This window comes from Watersipora subatra, chromosome 5, assembly GCF_963576615.1.
Source record: "Watersipora subatra chromosome 5, tzWatSuba1.1, whole genome shotgun sequence".
NCBI lineage: Eukaryota > Metazoa > Bryozoa > Gymnolaemata > Cheilostomatida > Watersiporidae > Watersipora > Watersipora subatra.
In genome coordinates, this window is record NC_088712.1 from 25,251,458 (window position 1) to 25,274,801 (window position 23,344).

A 23,344-nucleotide genomic window follows, 5' to 3' on the forward strand; every position below is an offset into this window, starting at 1 on the left:
TGTTTAGATTTTTAAACCAGATCAAAAGTTGGAACACGTCGATACTATTTGTAAAGGTTTTTAGTTGAAAGTTTATTTGTATGAGAGACTGAGAGTGTAAATCTGTCAGTTTGTGCACACCAACTATTATAAACTCACTTTCTAGCTGACCTCTATGCTTTGGAAATGTGTGTAGATATTTAGAAGCTTCTAGGCAATTCACAAAGTTTTTATCATGTACACATGTGACTGAATATGTGCAAGTGTAGGAAACCCATGCTACTGGTAGGTTATTTCTGTAAAACAGAAAAAGTGACACTTTTATTGAGACAAAGAGAGTCGCCTAATCAAGCTTAAAACATATGAATTATGAATTTTTTATTATATAGTCATTTGTGTTGCTACATCAGAGTCTTGGCTTACGAATGAGCCTATATTCAATACACAACAAATAATAGAACTAGAACAAACACGGTGTCAAAAGTACATCCTGCATTAAAAAACACTTGGCTGCGGTTCCCACAATGTGATGTCATATTAATTATTTAGCCTTAGGTAGTCGATCTCTTTCGCTGCCATCGAAGCTGCGCTTTTCTGTGACAATCGGTGCTGTTAAACCCAGAGGGCGCTAATAATAACTCAAGATTCTAAATAATTAACAATGCCCGGAGATGGTGCTAACGATCGAACAATACAAACACATGTTCTGGGTTAATTAATTATGCTTCAATAAATATACTGTCGTTGATAAAGGTAGTGCAATCACATCGATTAAACTTTGACATGTAGTTGCATGGCTTTAGGACTATATGTCAATTGCACGTTCGTGACATCAGGCAACGAAAGATGAAAAAGATAGGGCTAGTGCATGATACAAATGGGAAAACATAGTGTGGTGCTTGGAATCTGAGTAATTTATCATAGAAATAATCTGTACAAGGTGAGCTAATGGCACTATTTCCTTGGTATTATGCAATGGTTTTCCGGAGTTGTCCTACCTTTGCTTGCCACTAGTGTCATTATCGTAGTTGATAAATTTAACCGGTAAAAAATAAAATAGGCGGTAAGATTACTATTGAACATTTCTGTGATAGAGCTTTGGGGAAATCCCATAAGCAAACAACGGCTCAGTCGAAAGCCAAGACTCTGATGTAATCAACTAGATTATAAAAAAAGTAATTTATGTGCTTTAAAAGGTTGTTGCTATTACCATTTTGTTAGTGTATTAAGTTTAATTGGTTAATGTAACTATAAATATTCAAAGATGCCAAAGAGTTACTAACACATTAATAAGTTTGGAACTTGGTTTAAATAATTATGGACCTCTGTCAATATTTGGTGGCTTGACAATTATTTTATGAAATGGAAAATGAGTTGATTAGATTTATGTTTAGTCTGACCAAAGGCACCTTGTGAGACGACAATTTTATGCATAGTTTGATGAGAGCCTCAAAATCATTGCATAGTATTAAAACAAAAGTGGAAACGTTTTCGACAAGTCTTTTAACTTTTGCAACTGATTATTTAAATTATATGGCCACACTGAATTGTTTTAATATTTTATACTAGAAATTCCACTGTCATACAGCCCACGACCAAAGAGATGGCCAGAGATATTGGCAAAAAAATAAAGGGTACTAATGGTTGAGAAATGCAATATTAGCAATCAAATGGCTCTGCAGTGCAATAGGATAACTTCAATGGTAGCTGTAATGTACTGGGTGTGGGTGTTATTATATACAACAATAAGCAATAATGAATGGAAAAGATGTTTATATTTTCCCCCTGCAACAGGAGAAATGCAATATTGGCCAATATTAGAAGTAAAATGCACTGATATTCTTAGAATAATCAATTTTATTAATATAGTAATAATAGAAAACCAATACACAATTTTGTTTACATTTCAAAACGTCATAGGTAGCAATATCAAGAAGTTGTGGTATTTATATAGGTTTTTAGAAAATTTATTTAAAAAGTGTTTGGTCATGACAAACAACAACAATGAAAGGAAAATATTACGTTTATATCTCTCTCTTGCAATAGGAGAAATGCAATGTTGGCCAATATTATAAGTAAAATGCACTGATATTATTAAAATAACCAATATCGTTAATATAGTAATACAGCAATAATAGAAAACCTATGAGCGTTAATGCGTCTCGAAGATTTCTGCAAACTGCAGCAAAATAAAAGCTGTTATAAAAGTGTTATAAAGCTGTAGGCCTAATTTACTGTAATGTATGTAATTCAACAACGATAAAGAAATATGTTTATAATAACTCTGAAATGCAAAATTAGAAGTAAAATGGCAAGCTACTGTGTACTATACACAGTTTGAAAATTGGTTGCGTTGAATGGTTTTGATAAAGCGATCTTTAACAGAAAGCGGGTAGGAGCATTCACTCGTATAAAAATGTAGCAAAATAAAAAATGTTCTCGTCATGAAGGGGCGTTGTAGTTTGGCCCTAGCTTGTACGTAAGTTGTAAAGAATTTCGGCTAACGTTTTAAATAATGAAACCTTCGGTGATTGGACAAAAAACATAGGCTGATAAACGGTGTACCACAATTTCGTACCTGTAAATCGGTCTACGCCTCGAACGGTCTACGTTTATTACACAAACCTTCGAATAAATTCGATTACAAGTAAACAGTACCATAGACTGGTAAAATGAACACGGTTTTCTAGTGAAATACGCACTACTAAATAGTTCTACAATCGGTCGCACGGCTTTATTGGCGTTTCAATTTTCGGTCTTAACTTTTATTAAACCGAGCTTTTCAAGCTTTTTGTGGCGATTTTCGTTCAAATAAATCTGTCTATTTGTGTATAATCCGATCAGATGGGTAAGTTTAAAGATAATACCGACAATTTACAAAGACTTGGTAACATATTTAAATAGGTTTAAATGTGTTTTGTATCGTTATTATACTTTTACGACTTTACAATCTGATGCTTAAATTTCTTGATGAAATTTCTAGCCAAGGGTTCGTCTCATTGTTGATGAATAATTTTCGTAAGTTGTGTGCACATGCATTTATCATAAAAACTCGCACACATCGCTCCGCTTGTTTGCTCGTGGGATTACAGAGCCATTGATTGTTATATCAATTTTATAAGTTTCTCCTCAAAATCTGATTGTTGTTGATTGAAATGTCTGATGTGAGTAAATAGCTGATGTGATGAATTTAATAAAATATTTGCTAACATGCATCCTAGCTCACTTGGGTATCTCGGGCTAACCATTTGAGGAGTGATAAAGGCCACAGTACTTTCTGATGATAATTTAGTTTTCATATCCCTCCATAGAGTGACACTCTCGCTGACTAACAAGTTGCTTGCTGACTAATATGGCCTTAAGCAATTATGGCTGTCAGTGCACACATCTATAATGGTGAAAACAATTATGCTAAACGCTTATCTCGCTAGATTCACATGACCTGTTCTACCCTAGGACACTTATGTTTTCGCGGCATCTAACTTTCGCGTTTTCGCGGTGTCATCCTCTCGCGAAAGTTTCATGTGCGAAACTAAACTATCATAACAAACGAGCGAAAAAGCGAAACTAAATAGCTTTGTTCATTGATACTGTAGAATGGAATTTTATAACAACATTTATTTTAACGTTTTTAACGACCACTATAGCACCGTTAAAATATAAACCAACAAAATAATTTGACTGTCAACATTTATGACGTTATTATTTTGCAATTAATTTTCCATTAAGAATGATTTATAATGATAGGAATTTGATGTAAATGCACACCCATTAGTAGCGTTATCGTTTGCTGGGGACATCAATCAATGCAGTGAGCACCATGTATTGAAAGAAAATAAGACACACTGACACTCGCTGTACTACACAAGCAGCATGGCTCTGGAAAGGTTTGATTCACCACTGACACCTCTTCAATAACTTGTAATTTTTTGAGATTTGTTTTGTTTTAAGTGATAAGTGACTGACGAGACGTTTTTAAATTAAAATAGGCAAAACATGACCGCAGTTAAAACGCTCAGAAAAAGAGAACTTTTTTTTTGAGCGTTTTAACAAAGATCAATTCTTGGCAGATTTTATTTTAAGTTCATTCGGAGGCTTCTAAGCTTTCGATGGGACATGGCCAAGCGGGTGTTTGATAAAACTTAATATTCTGCAAACCTTTATAAAAGTCCTTAACAAAAATATTTTGCCTCTGATGATGATAATAATGATGCCTAAGAATGACTAGAAGTTGATGTTTGTCTCTATGGCTTGGAATGAAGTGATATTCTCCGGTGATAAAAACCGTGTCCATGGCCGTTGGGCAAATAACTTTTCGAGTAAATGATGTTGAGGTTGAGTTATCTGAAGGAATTTATCATTGCGTTGGAACTGACCAAACAAATCCGTTTGAGCTGACCTTGTGTTTGAGATGAAATGTTACATTTTATTTGAGGGCGAGTTATCCGGGTTGGACTGTACTTACCGTAAAAAATTCCCAAAAAGTTGGGGCGGCTCAGCCGGCCAGCTGCCCCAAAGAAAACGGGCCTGTTGATAGTCCAAGAAACAAATGGCAGCAAACGATCAAATTGCATTATCGACCTTGCCCACACCATTCTACCTGCGGTTCACAATTACAAACTAGTCGCGAATTGAAATTTTTTGTTATCGGTGAACCGAACCTGAGGAATCTAATTATGTTTGTTCCACTGCATTTATTTTCACATCACTACATTTTCGCACTCATCAGAGCTGCGAAATTAAGTTGCTTTGAAATTTTACTCTGTGAGCTACTCACGAAATTAAATACTAGCGAAATATAAGTGTCCTAGGGTACTTTTGAGGTCACTTTTCAAGTCAGTGTACAATAACATTGCTCTATTAAAATGACCTCATCTTCTTATTCATTGCTAGTTGATTAGTCTATAAGCACTTCTTTAATTGAACTACTGGTTAGTTTGATTGTTTATCTGTTCATTAATTGTTAATTGATTGCTTGTTAGTTGTTTGCTTGTTAGTTGTTTGCTTGTTAGTTATTTACTTGTTAGTTGTTTGCTTGTTAGTTGTTTGCTTGTTAGTTGTTTGCTTGTTAGTTGTTTGCTCGTTATTTGTTTGCTTGTTAGCTGTTTGCTTGTTAGTTATTTGCTTGTTAGTTATTTGCTTGTTAGTTGTTTGCTTATTAGTTGTTTGCTTGTTAGTTGTTTGCTTGTTAGTTGTCTGCTTGTTAGTTATTTGCTTGTTAGTCTTTTGCTTGTTAGTTATTTACTTGTTAGTTGTTTGCCTGTTAGTTGTTTGCTTGTTAGTTGTTTGCTTGTTAGTTGTTTGCTTGTTAGTTGTTTGGTGGTTGTCCTCTGATTGATGTGATCAATGAATTATTCTGTCCTTTGCTTAGCTCTGATGAGTACGGGTACCACAGGTAGTTGCCGGCAGCATCACAATAGTTTTGCGCTGTTCAAATTTTGCAAAAGGCTGCTGGAAAAACCTTCCTGAAATGCAATGTACGGTACAGGTGAAGGTCACCATTATAGGAACGACATGGCTAGCGAACATTTTATTTGATTACGCGATTATGTTTAGCAATGCATCTTTTATGTGAACATATGCCTCCAAGCCTATCGTCGCAAAAGTTTTCTGCGCAAGTTACCGCCGGAGTATCGCAATCGATATAGGAACCAGGCTTAAGCCTGGTGATAATCTTGCACAGCAAAAAACTTGTAACGCTGAACTCGGCGGTTTCTCTCTACATAAAACCGCATTGCTAATAATGCAGTTTTATTAGCAATGCAATTATTTATTAATTAAAATCTTTAGCATTACTTTTAAAACATTCATGCGACATGCCATCTTAAAATGATCCTCACTTGTACAGCACATTTTGGAAAAGTTCATTTTGCAACTTGTCGCAAAACTTGCAAGTTGAACTCTTGCGCTGACCGCCAAAATAGCCTGTTCATAGTCTTACATTGCCCCATTGATAGCCATACAGTGCTGTCTGCACTGTGCTGTATATGGGAACCAGTCTGGAGGGCCAGCATGCCCTGGTTCTATCTATCAGCCCAGTTGTAGTGGTGTGGTAGGCAATAGCAATCGGCAAACCAATCTATTCATTATTGGATAATGTATTTTTGGATTGTTGAATTTTCAAGTGTGATACAACATTAAAACAGAAAGATATAACATCCTTGATTAAGAAACTCTCAAATAATTCTTAAAACTTGCATATACACAGTGTATTTGATTACAACCGAGAACATTCTCATATAAATATCCATACTCAAGAATAAAATAGGTTGTACGACCAGGGAGACAAATCCTAATATTCCAGTGCGATTATCCTAATTGTCTTGAAATTATTATATTAGTACTTGTATGGCCCTGGCAATAACTTAACTGGATCCATTGTTTATCTATTAAAACTATGTTTCTGAATTTCTTTGTAAGAATAGTTGAAACTAAAGGTGCAATGATAACAATAGTTCATGGCAAAGCTCTCTTTCCCACGGGCTAGCCGGGTCACGCACTCAAGGATTTTCGCAACGCACATACGAAACAAAAACAACAGGGTAGACACACTTTTCGCGGTCTTCCGCACGAATATTCAAAAATACTAACAGATGTCAATTCTATCGGCCAAACAAAACCTACTAATGGATGAGCAACCTATTAATGTATCCGAATACCTCATATAAAATAAGCCAACCATGTTACATAATAGTTAATACCCACTTTTTCTCTGGAAATATGCCTGCCCGCGGTTTTTGGCCAAGAATAACCAGGGTTCATTATACACCAAAATGTCTCTCACGGGTTCCGGAGGAAGCCCGTTATCGGCATTATCGGGTGGGTCCATTGCTCCCGTACCGAAACATAAACTATTTTTAAACCAATCAAATTCAACTGCGGTCAAAACATTAGAGTTTGCGGTAAATTCAAGCAGACGAGCATCTGCAAGCACAGAACAAGTCGTCGTAACTCCTTTCCTTACCAGATGACTTAAGACCAGAAACATGAATAAAGAGAACAAGAACCCCTCTGCCTCTGTGGTTGTTGATGAATACCGGCTTTTATTCAACAGATGGTTTGATACTCAACAATACATAAACATGCCTGCGAAGCTTGGATACATTTATTTGAACAAGAATTACAAGCGTATAACTTCATGATCTGAACAACATGGGTTTTATTCATAGCTGCCAACAAGGAATTAACAAACTCGTTGGTGTCATGATATTAGTTCAGCTTGACTTCATCTGGAGACAATATATCCAAGCCTCACAGTGTTTCCTTAAAAGTCATTATACCATGATGGCACATCCGCTTTTTCATTCAAATCATATAAAACTGAGCATTTAGGCTGTACACATAACCTTGTTTGATTGTTGTCATTGTGCTGTCATCAGATGCCAATAATTGCATTCATACACAAGCCTGTGATATAAAAACCTTTTATGTTCATGGAGTGAAACCGTCATAACTTTGTGCAATCAATTTCCTCCAGGATCCAACTCTTCATGCTGGTTAACCCAACTGTCGAAGCTGATTTGATTCAGGATAAAAGAGTTGAAGAATCTCTTCTTAAAATCTGTAAACCCCTAGGCTCCAGATTTAGTAAGAACATAACATCTCTCCTATTAACCAACCTGAAGCTCAAGTTTGGTCGTGACATCAAACTTTCTAACATTATCATTCACTCAGAAATACTCAGGGATATATCTGGTGTGCGATATGTTGTGGGGTGTGTATCTGACATAATTGATGTCAACATTATTGAGTCTAAAAGTGAGTTCAAGCTCAACCTAACAGTTACTAACAAGAACAGCACCAAGTATGTGTGCATACAATTGAACAACACAAATACCTTCTCTCTCAAGGTGGTTGATCAAGTTCGATCGAGTATTGACAGCCTGAATTGCCCGATCAGCAACACTCATGATTTGTTTTGGGCAATAGTGCAAATATATAAAGCAGTACTATGCCAAAGAAACACCTCAGTGAATTGTACTAGGGTGATGGTAACAAATTCAAGATCCAAAACAGTATGTTCTCAATGTAAGAAGAAAGAATCAGATGCTAGGCACCAATTAAGAAGGAAGGCAACAAAAAATGCAGAGCTGGCGCTCATGGGACAGCTGGACAAAATAAGAACAGACTTTCGTTTTCATGTTGAGAACCAGTTATTGAGACTAGACTTTGGCCCAACACTCCAGTTCAACACCAGGTTAGTTTTCTATTTCTTTATCTGAATGTAATGATAATGGTTTGTATTTCTCATGGTAAATAATGTTTTCCCATTCAAATCCTCTGCATAAGAAAATTGTATTGGGAGGTATTGTATTGTACTTAAAACGATGACTAACAAAATGTGGTATAAAACAATCCCATAAAACCATAAACTAGGAAACGCATGAGCTAACATCCAACAAAAAGAAAAATCAGTCATATCTTATTATTTATTATTATCTTACGGTGATTAATCTGATTATTTACAATGCAAAGGAATCTTATGGAGGTTTCGCGATGAGACCCAAAACAGTCCAAAACCAGAAGTCACTCCATACAACATGACTTATTTAAATAATTTGTTTTTTCAGAACACTACATTGCTGCCTTAGGGCATTTTGCCGCAGTAGAGTAGGATATGAGGACGCAAGGAATGATGGGTCATTGGGAATACTTCCATCACCTTCAGTCTTGAAGAAACTTGAAGTAATTTATCATAAAACATGATGTCAATTTGATTTATACATATCATCATTTACTGTTAAAACGGTGGTAGCACAAGAGAGCATAATGAAACCTTTTCTGTGCCAATGGAGATTTATACTTTTCACAGACTATGTATGTAATGCTGGATGGAGCACCGGTCAACCGTGCTATTATAAAATAAGTTAAAAAGAAATACGGATGCTAAAGCGAGCCAAACCCTAACCAGCCAAACCAGAAAGTCACATACATAATGGATCCTAAGGTGAGTTGAAAGGCACAAATTTAAAACCATACATTCTCCTCATAGCTTGATATAATCGTGGCGGCCCGATTTTGCTTTGAAAGTGCAAGTCTTGATGGGTTTTTGTTTCGCTTGGCAGCATTCTATCAAAAAGCTGAGAAACTCCCTCTACATATCAGGAGCCAATCTAAGTGACAAAAGGCACATAAAGTCAAGCACAGGTTTGAGGATAATGATTGTAGTCTTGGATTAACATACACATTTTCATATTGATCGCACATAGGAAGAACAATCAGTGCACAAACCTCTACAATTGTATATGCATGGCATTATGGTCGGAAGTTCAAGCCTAACTACCCAAAACTAACTTAGTCATTCATGATCATTTTAACTTAAATCTAATACAAGATCAAAAACTATTTTTCACATGACATATTGAATGGGATCACTGGAGGGAGGTGTATCAGTTTTCTAGACACAGTATTGTGGATATTGCCCCTAAACTGACTGACCAGCATCTAGACCCTACAACCCTTCTCAAAATGAGGAACAGCCTGGCAGAGAATATGTTAGACAGAGACATGCTTGATGCATTTAATGTAAATTATATGTTTTCCCCTGTACTGGCCTGTGAACAAACTGGTTCATGCTAGAGGCGATGGTTGGTTTGTTAATAAAATGTCTATTTTGTTTTATTCAGATATACCAGTCTACACTACCTGATCCTGACAGATTAGAACCCACTAATGAACTTGTAAGGAAAACAGCACCGTTAATAGATATTTTCATGGATAGAACACCACTCCACACCTCTGGGGATCAAAAATTGCAAGTATTAAGAGAATCATCTATTTACTTTGCACAGTTCCAACAAAAAAATCCAAAAGAGTCACTTACAAGAGAGACAGCCTTTGATATGATGTGCACCATAGATGGACTCTGTGAGTTATTCAAAATATGTCTAAGGCTAAAGATGAGTGTTGCTCCAGGATATATTAATTCAGATATCATTGAAAATCATTTCTGTGTTGTCAGATCAATCTATAACGGGCCATCCAATCACCCAAGTTTCTTCATTTACCAGAGTCTACAAAACTGTGTTATATTAACCCAGCCAGTTGGCCTGCCTAAAAAGCGTAACTGTGATACGTATATCCAACCACCAAGTAAAAAGCAACTCACTTGACTTATATGATCTTTATTTCATATGGTCAGTCATAGGAACATAATGGGCAGCTCCATTTAGCTTCTTCTGCCTGTGTTAACTCATTGAAGACATCACTTGTTAGACCTGAACAGTATTCATGCAGCCATCCTTGACACCTGAAACGGGCAATGATCATGATGATTGTACCATAACTTATATGTAACTACATGTACCATGTGATTTATATTATATCATATTATGTAAGTTATCTGATGCATAATTGGTTGTTTAACATGCCATAGTATTGATGGGAAAAGAAACACTTTTCTGGGACTACACAAGGCTTATATTTTTTATCATTCCATACAGATATCCCAATCATTTATTGGCTATCAACAGACATCAATAATCTAACTTGTTTCAAATAAATTATTTATAATATTTTCTTGAGGAGAACAACTGAACAATCATTTATCAATTCTTGTATGTACTTACTCATCATATTGGATCCAATTTTCCTCTTCTGATTCAGTTATGGATTCTAAACTACATATTATGCAGCAGCTGTCAGCTCCAATTTCCCTTTCAACTGGGACTTCATCCGATTCTGGATTTCTCCCAGACATCGTGGCAATTTGATGTCTGAGAGCGAGCGTTTTTTTGGTTGTCCGGGCTAGATTCCTTCTGGTCTCTCCAATTAAGGTGTAGTTTGTCTTCTTGACCAGGTCATCATAGATTTCTTGAAAGTTTAAAGAGTTGGATTGAAATAAAAATCACAAATTGAGAACTAAATGATGTGAATATGAAAGTCACATTCAAAATAAGTCCCAATCTAACCTTACTACCAGCTGGTCACGCATGTACTCCTAGTCAAATCTACTACTGAAATCACAGCAGAGTGCTCAATGACAAGCAGAACTTTAGTATATGAATTTGTGGGGGAGGATTTTTTTCACATTTTATTACTTGAAGTTTCATGTGTGTTGGCACAATCTTCAGTTAAAATCTATATACATGTATTATATATATTTATATATGGCATCAACTAACCTAGCTCCATTATCTGAGTATTGGTGTCCTGCAGGATTGAATGCCATTTGCTTTTTAACATGTGGTCAGCCTTATGCACAGAAATGCACTCCATGGGGGTGCCATCATGCAGTCTAGAACGTTTATAATAGTTCTTCATGCTGCAATATAGCATATAGTAGAATGTGGCAACTTCATCAGACACTTTTGTTAGATGTGTTCTGGTTCTTATGGTTACATCAAGCATTGCCTGTGGATCCTCACTGATGTAGTCATTTGGTACTATCATCCTTCCTATCATCTCAATCTTTGACCTCAACACCTGCAAACCGTCTGGGTCGGCCATTACGTGTTGCAGGAATTTGGTTTTGTATACATTTCTTAGATAGAATAGGTGCGCACCTAGAATGTACCTAAAAGAAGGAATAAAAAAACTTTCATATGAAAAAGTCTGGCTGTGACATGACTGTCCAAGATAAAACTCATGTAGTTTTTGTTTGGTGAATAATTTGGTAAAATAGTAACAAGCTTACATACCAAACTAGTTTCCATTGATAATCAAAAAGAGCTAATCTGTAGCAAATGCCATGTCATGAAACTTCTATTACTCGAATAGATTGATTTGAATGAGACATTGTCGTATAGATATATTACCGTACTTTTCGGACTATAAGCCGCACCCTTATATAAGCCGCATCTGCTTTATTTTCAAAAAAATGATAATAAAACAATACATAGGCCGCACCTTTGTATAGGCCGCAGAACTCAGGACGGTGCTTTTTAACGTGGCCGCAACTTTCCTGTTTAAAACGGTACAGTGCCTAACGGCACAGTTTCGTATTAATCGACACTTTTTAACCTAGTGCCTAACGGAACAGTACCGTTAGGCATTGTTTCGTATTTTCTTTCACCACTAAAGGCGCACTAACCGGAGATTCTGGTTAATGCGCCCTAGCGATGAAAGAAAAAGCCACAGATAAGCCGCATGGCTCAAATCATCAGAAAAAAGTAGCGGCTAATAGTCCGAAAAGTATGGTATTATTATTATATCTATGCATTTTCACTCCGAAAGCCCATCCAAATAACCCGATGAATTTATGATGAAAGTGAATCAATGAGTCAGAGCTTCAACTTATGACCAGAATCCCATGCATCTTACGTGAGTCTTTTAAGGTATTAGTTTGAGAATAAGTCACTTGTCTATCCCACATGGGGATAAAGTTTTTGAAAACAAGGAGATTTTCTGGGCGATATTGTATTGTCAAATTACCTGAGACGACCCCTAGACACACTTGTTAGATCGCTTAGTTGTGAGGGTTGATGAGGCGCTTGAATCCTTACTTCTTCTGACTGACATTTCAGGAATGTTTCTTGGCACTTCAAAAACTGCTGCATAGCATTAGCATGATTTATATCATGATATTGTCGTACAAGATCGGCAAACACTTTACTTACAGGGAAGTCATGGCACCTAAAAATTTTAAGTAAAATCTAACACATTATGTAATGACATTAACTAATGACAGATCAGCATAGCATGAAGGAGGTAGACATTAATGTATAGTTAAGCCAGCTTGATAGGATGTTGTGTTTGTGCTGTTAGTCTTAGTCCCTCAGACTTCAAGCTTGTCGAGTTGCTGGCGCCCACTATCCGATAGGGCGCCAGCAATTCGACACGTTTGAAGTTTGAGGGCTTAGACTGATGTGATGTATTGGTGTACCTGCGGAATAGGTGCTTTTCAACATTATGAACTGTGCTGTCAGGTAACTTGACACCTATATAGCTGCCACCTTTCTTCGGAAGGCTGCAAATGGTTCCTCTTGTTCCATTGACCAGCTTATCAGTGATGTTGGCTGTGATCATAACAGGTGGATTGAGTTTTAAATGAAGCTTATATGGTATTATTTTGTTAAGCAGCCTTCTACTACCAGTATCGTTGGCAATGTTTATCCAGGGACTACGGTCCAGTTCTCTTAGCCTTTCTAGGTTGTAAAGTTCAGCCTGAAAGTTTGTGGCGACTAGGTGTATAGCAAAAGACGGTGGTTTGTTAACTGCCATCTTCTCCAACAGTCGGTAGGAAGAGCTAGACAAACTTCCATAGGCACACTCATTAATACTTCTGTAAATTAAAAAGGATAGCTTTAGGCTACTTAATCATTTGATGTGTGATGTTTGAAAAGGGAAAAATAGCAGCTGGGCATACAATTCAAATCCCGATCATGGTCATGGTGGATATAACCATATTCAAAAAATTTTATAAATCAAAGTTAACTTTAAAAATGGGTCAGGTCAGGGTTCCTGCCAATAATATAATTTTAATTTTAATGAATTGACCAAAATCTAATGCATTGCCATATGAAAGTTAATTTTCAAACAGGTCATTATTTGCCTAGGCCATTTGAACTCCACTGTTTATGTTATGCGGTCAAACATGATATTATGATTAGATACCATTGCAAATGATCAGCATGAGGGCAGAGCCCTAAATGCCTTTGGAGAGATCCAGGCTGAGCCAATAAAACTAATAGTATAGTGATTGTTTATCAATACATCAAATGGAATGTTATCAAATGTAGAACAAGAATAATCAACATTCAAGATTCTGAAGGATTATTTTAAGATTATATGGATCACATAAGACATAAGGTGATAAACCACTTTTTGTAAGTTCGGTTTTTAGTCTTTATAACGTTTAATGATAGCAATCTAATAAATATTTTAATTGAAATCATATTTTTCAGTCTCAATATGAGAAATGGGACTAAAATGCCAGATGTACTTAAATTTTAGAACTGACCCAAATAAAATATAGACAGGTGGCAACCCCAATAACTTTTTGCACTGGGTTTCCATTTTTTCTTACAATAAGTAATAGAAGTTGGACCTTAGCCCATTGAAAATAACCATCACAATCAAACCTACTTGATAAAATCCCCATCTAGTTGTCGAACGACCAGTTGTATTTTTGTGACAGAGAATTCAGCAACAGTCCAGCAAGATGAGTAGACAATGAAGTTTCCAGTATCTCCATAAGCTGGCACAGGTGGTAGTTGGAGCAGGTCTCCACACAAAATGAGGTGCATGCCCCCAAAAACCTTTGTGTTCATCTGCAGAAAAATAAAACCATTACTAACTCAATTATGAGTAATTTCGATCATAGCATTAAGATGATAATGGTGATATCGCAAAGCCGTTAAAATGGTGGTATTAGTAACTTTGCTGCGCTAATTTTGAAAACAAAATGCTTGTGGGTCTGGAAACTAATATTTTCCAAGAACAACTCACCCTAACCCCTTGCAAGACTCTGTCGATCTTGTCCAAGAGAACAGCCGAAATCATGATTGCCTCATCTATTATAAGCACATGTGTTTTTTACTGAAAAAAAAACAAGAGCTCTATTAAAGTTCCACAAGCTCATAAGTATATTTTGTAAAGGTTTGTATGCAATGTTATGTAATGGACCTCCTAGTTTAGACAACAAGCTAGTTAGGATGACCACAATTCATAAATCTATGTCAAGTCTATGGAAACAAGCTGTCTTAGTTGTTAGTTAGTATGACGCTTTTATGGAAGACAATGAAATAGTAGGTGATCAGCACTCTAAAGTTTCTAGCTATCAGTTGTTTGGCAAGGCTGTCAACCCCTTGCTGTCATGCCAAGAACACGCACCGTAATCTTTCACGGGTGAAAGGATTTTGCATGGCATTATCCACACACTGCTGAGTTGACCATGCAGAATCAGAAAAGCCCATGAATCTGTGTAACGTTGTGGCTTCTGGAGATAGCACTTGAGCAGCCATTCCTGTAGATGCAGTCAGAGCAACCACCATCCTTTTCAGTTGGTACGTCTGCTTGATTTCTCTTAAGATACACATCTTTCCAGTTCCTATAAGCAGAGCACAACAAAACAGATGACTATTCAGTATTACACGTGCACAATGCCTTGCAAGTTGAAACCAGTTAGCATTATTATTCATCGAGCTTAACTGAGGCTTTATTGGTGTTTGGTTCCAAATCTCACTGTGTCCTTGTGCCAAGATACGAACCAAATGTTACAAGTTATACAACGTTAGCAATTTTAATATACACCTAGATAATATACAATGAGTGAAAGGTTTTTTGTAATTTTCTCTTACCAGCCGGGCCTAATATTAAGTGGTTTCCACGTTTACTGGTGACATCATCTACAACTCTCCTTTGCTCATCATTAAGACCTTATAAGAAATCAAATAACAATAATTATATTAACTCTACCAAGGTTCATTGATTGAACATCTGCAGACAAGTCAAAATGGCAATGGGAGCAATCCAGTAATGGTATAATAAAATATATATAATAATATAACATTTCATGATTTTAATGGGAATAATACATTATATATCAACTGATAGTCAGTCACAACCTGAAAGAAATGGTACAATGCAGTGCAGGCCAGTGGTGACAAAATAAATCAGTGCCCAAACCAAGAATACAACTGGCCAACGAAGAGTTTTTTTCAATTGTGTTCAGTGAAATTGATCGTACTCACAAAAATAGGCAGCCATGTTGTTGTATTTCAATAGCAACGATTGAACTATACCATTCAGTTTATTTATCCGTCAACTTCAAGCTCACTGGTTTTAATAAGAAAGTTTTTCTTTGGTTCCCTCATTCACGTGTTGAATAAATCATAAATGATCGTGCAAATGAACTACTCTTCCACTACTACTGCAACTAGCACGTGGGTATTGTATGGTTGTTGAACCGTGTTGTGATTGGCTTATATTGTAGCCTTCATTTGGGGCCGGGTCTTTATATGAACACCCAAACTTAATTTACAGTACGGTCTACCTCCGGAACCCGTGAGAGACATTTTGGTGTATAATGAACCCTGGTTATTTTTGGCCAAAAACCGCGGGCAGGCATATTTCCAGAGAAAATGTGGGTATTAACTATTATGTAACATGGTTGGCTTATTTTATATGAGGTATTCGGATACATTAATAGGTTGCTCATCCATTAGTAGGTTGTGTTTGGCCGATAGAATTGACATCTGTTAGTATTTTTGAATATTCGTGCGGAAGACCGCGAAAAGTGTGTCTACCCTGTTGTTTTTGTTTCGTATGTGCGTTGCGAAAATCCTTGAGTGCGTGACCCGGCTAGCCCGTGGTTCACACCGACGTGTAAAGATTATCCGCGCGACAAAAACTTCAACAAGCTCGCAGAGGAAATGACCTCTACAGATTATAGCTGTAATTGTGATGAATGTGACCGACTGGAGGACCAGGACGCACACTGTTGGCCTACACCGAATGATAACTCGACATGCTACAAAGATCTACGGCTATACAACAGCGATTCCTTTAAAATCACTGAGACTTTTGCTAATAATGACGGTGATCCAGATTACTACCCCTTACTATCAGAATATGATGGATACCACTTCGGACAGAAAAACGATGCAGATACATATGAGAGAGATGATTACAGCATATACAAACTGAGAAGTAGAGAGAAACAGAATAAAACGCCGGACTATCTTTATCTATTACAAAGACGAGGAATAAAGACGTAGCAGCTGACTACTATATATGTAAATATCCATCTATACTTATCCGTAGCCTTGTTACTACTCGTCAGCAATAGACTTGATACTATATCTTGTATCGACTGTACAACACCAAATTGACTTAGGCAATAAGAATAACTTACACATACTATTTTATTATTAGTTATTTATGACTTACGAACCATGAAGCGTGCTAATGAGTTGTGTTTTGGATTAACATTTTTTTTAAATCTTTTATTTTAAACGAACTTACAAACAATACTTATAAAATGCGTAATTATCAAGTTTAGCTTATAGATGTGTATAAGAGTTTGGTATATAAATAGAATTACAATTGATTGTTTTTATTTTTGTTGTTTGTTTATTTTTTTTAGTACTTATCTAGAGAACCATTGACAACGATCCCTTTTCCTTTACTTTTCTGAAGACCTAGGAGACAAAGACCATGTGATTATTAGAATTTGATGAACATGGAGGATAACTACAATAAAGCGTTTGCTAGCTCCGAATCTATATCATCGGATTTGAATACAACCCTGTTGGCCGGGCCTTCAGCCACTTTATCTACAAAAAAAGGCATGTTGAAACATCAAGATAACGGATGAATGGCTTAACTAAGTGTCAAATGGAAGATAAGAAGAGACAAAGAATTACCAACAGATGATATGGACTTGGACAAACAATTCTACCTTTATGGATTATGGCTAGACCTACATGTCATCATCAACATTGATTATGTTTTCTGATCAATAGCCGAAAGATATGCAGGAGTAACGTTTTCAAGCACGAGGACGTGCTCACTTGTGGCTGGTGGTGTATGTCAGATATCAGTTTTGGAAGAAAACCAGGAGAACCTATTTTGCCAAGGAAACCAGCAACTACTATAACCCATGAAGACAACAACACACGCAAAAAGGAAATTTAATCACCTATTCATCTTAGACACAACACAGACCACCCCAGGATGTCAGATGCTAGCTGGCCGGGAAAACCACAAATCACTTTATCGCACCATAATATATACATTTATTTATATGCTTATTCAGATTCAACACAGCTCATCAAAATATTGCATAAACATCGGAAGGAGAGACGTGAGAGCTGAGCAGCCATCCAATCCTATAGAGAGCCTGTACAGAGTAGAAGAGAGCCTCCATGCGTACATCCCCGAGCTACAACAAATGATTGAGTATCTTACATAAACAATAACTGCATGGCTTGAGTTTACACTTTAATCTTTGTATTTTATGCTTTTTACTTAATGTTAGTTTTAAATTTTATGTTTTATGCTAATTTTTGTTTATTATACTCTAGCGATGTCAAAGCAGTCCTCAGAAACTATCAAACTCTTAAAAAAACAGTCCTTTCAACTATGTCTCCATGGGATTCCATTTAATCATGGAATTTCCCGAGGAGCTGGCTTCTAGCAGCAAGCAGAGCCTCAAAAAAATAAGCTTTACTAATTTTCACAGCTAGAATAAATTTTTTAAAAAATATGAAATTTATAGTAATGAAAAGAATGGAGCAAAATACATACTCCAGAATTTTTTTAGACTTTTAAAGCTAAAAACAAAAGAGATAGAGACACTTTTATAAATTCCACATTCAGAAAATTGGCTAAGTTTTTCAAACATCATGGGCTTTCCAGAAAGATGAGCTCACCCGCTCCACCACAGCTGATCTATTGTGATATGCACAGTCAGCAATTGCACAAAGTTTGCAAAATGCTGACTAGAAGCCAATTAGAAGTTATTATTCCCAGACAGCTTGTATATAAGGAGCCTCTGAAAGTGATTAAGACTCAGAGAGGACAGGGGCGAAATAAACAGGAAGGACAGGCCAGAGAGAGGCCACGCCGGATAGGCCAGAGAGAGAGGGCCAGGGAGGCCAAGTGGGTGAAATTGTATACCCCTTTTACAACTGTTGCCTCGAAGAGATAAAGCCATTTGGCTGAATACTACGATAATATTTGTACGTTTCTGAGGACACATTTTTTATCGCTCATTTTGACGAGATATACACTTATTATACTACGAACAACGAATTATTTGAACAAATTTCTTTATTCGTTTTATGCCCAAGTGAGGCTTGCTATTGATAAATATACTTTATATCGAAGCCTGAGATAGGCCAATCTATTATTGATACGACAACAATATTTGAGTTTGCAACCAACACTTGAAATTGACGCCCTAGAGAGGCTATATACTGATAAAACAACACTCATTCTACAGAGGAACATACATTGGTGCCCAAGCGAGGCAAGACAACTACTGAGCTGGCAGATAAGTATAAAATATTCAGGAGAAGACAACTTGTGTCAGAATTGCAGATACGGTAACAGATCATACACAAAATTCGCAGGATTGATTTGACAGTTGATTGATATAGATAACATTTCTTTACCTGGCAGGAAGAGCCACTTTGCCAGTTCAAAACAAATTATTTGTTACGTGAGAAAAGCAGTCAGGAGTGCTACCTTACACAACATTATATAGAACCACACACAAACACAATTGCATTTATAAATTGTATTTTATTAAATTTTGAAACTTTCATTTAGTTTGAATAATTATATACATACATATTTATAAAATATTATTAAATTTTCTCCTGTGACAAAGCTGTAGCTTTGTTTGTGAATATTATTTATTGAGGTTTTCATGAGAAAATACTGTTCTGTTGACCTCATAATTAAAAATTAAAGCTAATATAATGTGGTATAATATGATAATTGAGAATAAAATTGATAGTGGCTACAATAATATGATTTCTATAAGAGGATAATAAGATCGTTGATTAAGCTGAGTATATATATATAGTGTATATATATATATGCAAGCTGAGTTGATTGAGTATTTAGATTCCAAGTTAGTAATTATTAGTATGGTCATTTTTTAAAAAATTTTAACGCGGGTGACACAATACTCTACTATTCTTATGTCAGCTATGGTTGTAAAGTGACAACCGATGGTTTTTAATAATTTTAATTCAATGTTGTTAGTATACCAGTGTTAGTAAATAAAATATAGAATGGTCAGTAGTCACAGTATGGCCAGTTAATCAATATCAAATGACAGCTCATTCACAGGATCTAATACCTCTTCTTTCATAAAGCTTTTCTCTAGCTTTGCACCACACTACGAGTAATTTAGAAATACATTATATTTATACAAACAAAAATATATTTATATAATTTAAATATATTATATTATTACATATTATTATTTATTTTATTTTTTTTTCACGTGACACTGTTGTATGGAAATACTCCGAAAACATGATAACAGCAGGAATGTAGCCAAACCGCCGTACAAGCATCGAAACGCCTAAGAGACATCAAAAGATCCCCTAATTGGAAATGTCAAAATTATAATACATCAATCTGGAAACTGATGAGTCAACACCGCCTATGGAAACCGCCAAGGAATTTGGGAGTAATTATATCTATCCACCCATCACCAAGCACTACCAAAAATAACTGAACTTACCATCACCCTAAGCCAGTACTTTTCCATGACATGTTACAGTGCTGACGGAGACAATATTACGCAATCCTAGCATCCAGCCACAATCTCAGCGCACCCCCTGTGACGTATCCAAAGACAGTGTTCCTTCCAATGGACTTACTCCTACAACATAGTATATGATACAAACATTATATACCCGTCCTCAGGCTATCCTAAATGCCTATAAAAGCGCGTGTTTTTTTGTAATAGCTCAGCCTCTTTGGCAATGACAGTTACAGACGTGTAAGACTGAGCTTTAAGGGCAGACACAAGCTTGATGTTGGCGTAAGAGATTTATATTACTTAGTTCTTTCTCACTATTTGTTATCTTTCTCATATTCTAGAACTTTGTTACTGTATATTAGGTTTTGGTTCATGAAATAAAGAGTGTTGCTATTTGCTAACAATCAACATCGGAGCTTAGCTAGTTGAGGCTTGCACTAAAGATCTGGGTCAAGTCCCATAAATTGAACTCACACTTTAATCAATCGTTGAACAAACCAGGCGGCTTGCCTACACTTAATCAACCATAGTAAAATTAGTCTAGATTGGAGAAGAACTAACAGTGATTAATCATTGATGTTATTGTGCTGTCAAGTAAGTCAAATACTTCGATAACACATATAACATTTTTGGTGGAGGTGCCTTATCGGTCATCAACCTTTCGCACAGCTAAGTGGGTAATCCCTGAACGCTTAAATCTTTCGTAATATTTCGTAGCGCTTACCATAGAACTGACATCTTCATCTATATTCATATCTGGTTGCTTAGCTATTTACAATACCTAGTTTGATCGCTATATTCTACTGGGCAGGTAGATATTCACATATCTATTGTGGGACTCATTAAAAAGTCTATGTTAGCTGAGATCTAGTGACTTATCTAGGTGTACCGTTTAGCTAAAGCATAACCACATAGCTAGGCAAATAATCCCCTGACGCCTAGACCTTTCGTAATTCATACTTTCATAACGCGTAATTGCAGCCTATATTGGGATTGATCACCCACTTGCATACTACTTATAGGCTTGAGGATCCTAATCTATTTTAAGAAAATCTGAGGTCAGATTTACATTTGCCTAGGAGAAAACAATTATTTCATAATTTCTGACTGTTTCGGTTTGCAGGGAAATTATACATAAACAATTTAATAGCCGCGTGCCTTCACTTTACATAGCCGCGTGCCTTTCATAATTTCTGACTGTTTCGGTTTGCAGGGAAATTACAATTTTATAGCCGCGTGCCTTACTATAGTGTCTATAACTTTTGACTGTTTCGGTTTGCAGGAAAGTTATACATACATAGTTTACAGCTGAGCACTGTTATCACTATACTATATGCTTTCTGACTGTTTCGCTCCAGGGCAAACATAGATCAGAACTTGATACACGTACAAATTCACAAATTTCTTAGGACACTCACTACCTTGATCTACCTTTCTGACTGTTTCGGTTTGCAGGGAAAGCATAGATCTATTTATACATTGGCAACCTTTTATGTACGTTCAATTCTGCAGATTAATCCAGTCACACGCTCACACTCGACCTATCTTTCTGACTGTTTCGCTTGCAGAGAAAGCATAGTGTCATATTATTTCCGGCTGTTTCATTCACAGGGAAATAAAACTCATATCCTTTCCGACTGTCCGTTCGGCGGGAAAGTGAATATCAATACTAACTATTAGTGACTGTAGATATACTGAGCTCAAGGTTATTAAACCTAACATTCACATACATATAAGACCTAATAGCAATACACCGGTTATAAAACAAGTTACACCAGCTTGACTCACAGACAAGCACACTACTATAAGAAACTTAAAACTCGAGTATAAACTTTCAATTAGATACTAATATAGTGCACAGACTACACATAACTCTAGACATATCTCAGACAAGATACTGAACTGACAACTGCTAACCTATAACAGCGACTGACTGCATTTATATGCTAATTCCACTAATCCTGTATATATTATTACGCTGTTTACTGATATATAAACGTTACAGACTCATACTTGCGGTTGAACTTCAACCATTTGGAAAACAACCCTCCCTATATAGAATAACTTTCTCGTTGACAGACATAATAGACTACCTAGTCTTTGTCACTTACTCAATACTCGTCTTAACATAATTACAATTTTTAAAAAAAAGAAAAAAAAATATATATATATATATATTCTGTCAACTATATACATATAACAGTGCCTATATATAATTTAGAGCACGTTACTCGTAGGTTGCATGTTAACTAAGTTTGTTATAGCAGACCAGAACCTGCACAGCCTAGTCACACACCCAGGAGACAAAACAGCAGTGACAAAAGAATATCCGAAAGGAGCAGCCAAAGCCGGCATTGAGCTACTCCCATAAACCGGATATACTGACCCAAGGCACAACAACCCGACTACGAGATGGTGAAGAAGAGAGCTAAGAAAACAACTCCTGCGGTAAGGAGAGCACTGAGAAGCCAGATCATCCTTCAGGACCAGAGTCCACATGGTGAACAACTCAGCCCGGAAGATGTCGAAGCCCAGGAACAAAGCACACAAGGTGAAAAACCAACTGTGGACGACTCCGGAAGCTACACAGGACCTGGTGTAGCACCGAGAACATCAAATGGAGATCTACTCTTCCCACCCAGGACGGGACCACCCATCATCAGCGTAGTGCCGAACGTCGATAACATAGAGCCATTCAAAGAAGGAGATAACTTCGAAGACTACCTTGATCGATGGGAAATACTGATGGCTCAATACAACTACGACAACAGACGACTAGCACAAGCCCTACCTGCTAAACTTGTTGGACCAGCATGGGAGACCTACAGAAATGTTATAAAGCTGAACCCTAATTGCGCGAGGAGCTACAGCTCCCTAAAGAAGGAATTGATATCGGCTTTCCGAGTCGACCAACCACTCCGAGAGAAGAACCTATGGAACATCAGCCAAGGGAAAAAGTCGATCAACGACTTTTACTCTGAGATTGTGGCCGCAGGCCGATCAGTATTTAAAGACTTACCGGAAGTGAATCGCGATCAGGTAATAAAATCCGCATTCATAGGAGGCCTGAAGGAGAGTTATCAGAGATCGATCCTGAAACAAGAAAACATCACTTTACAAGAAGCTCTAAAAGAAGCCAGAAACCTAGAAGCTATAGATAAAGCAGTAACAAGAAATAAGACGATGAGTGTTAACCAAGTA

General features: G+C 36.6%; 1 long non-coding RNA gene across 1 annotated transcript in view; it reads right to left on the reverse strand.

Moving 5' to 3' along the window:
• Positions 1–23,344, reverse strand: part of LOC137396171 (uncharacterized) — a 419,486-nt gene that overhangs the window by 395,236 nt on the left and 906 nt on the right. The window contains exons 2-3 of the long non-coding RNA XR_010978492.1: positions 23,163–23,236; positions 20,123–20,263 (exon numbers count right to left, since the gene is read on the reverse strand). This is a non-coding gene — a long non-coding RNA (uncharacterized lncRNA). The remainder of the gene's footprint in view (positions 1–20,122; positions 20,264–23,162; positions 23,237–23,344) is intronic.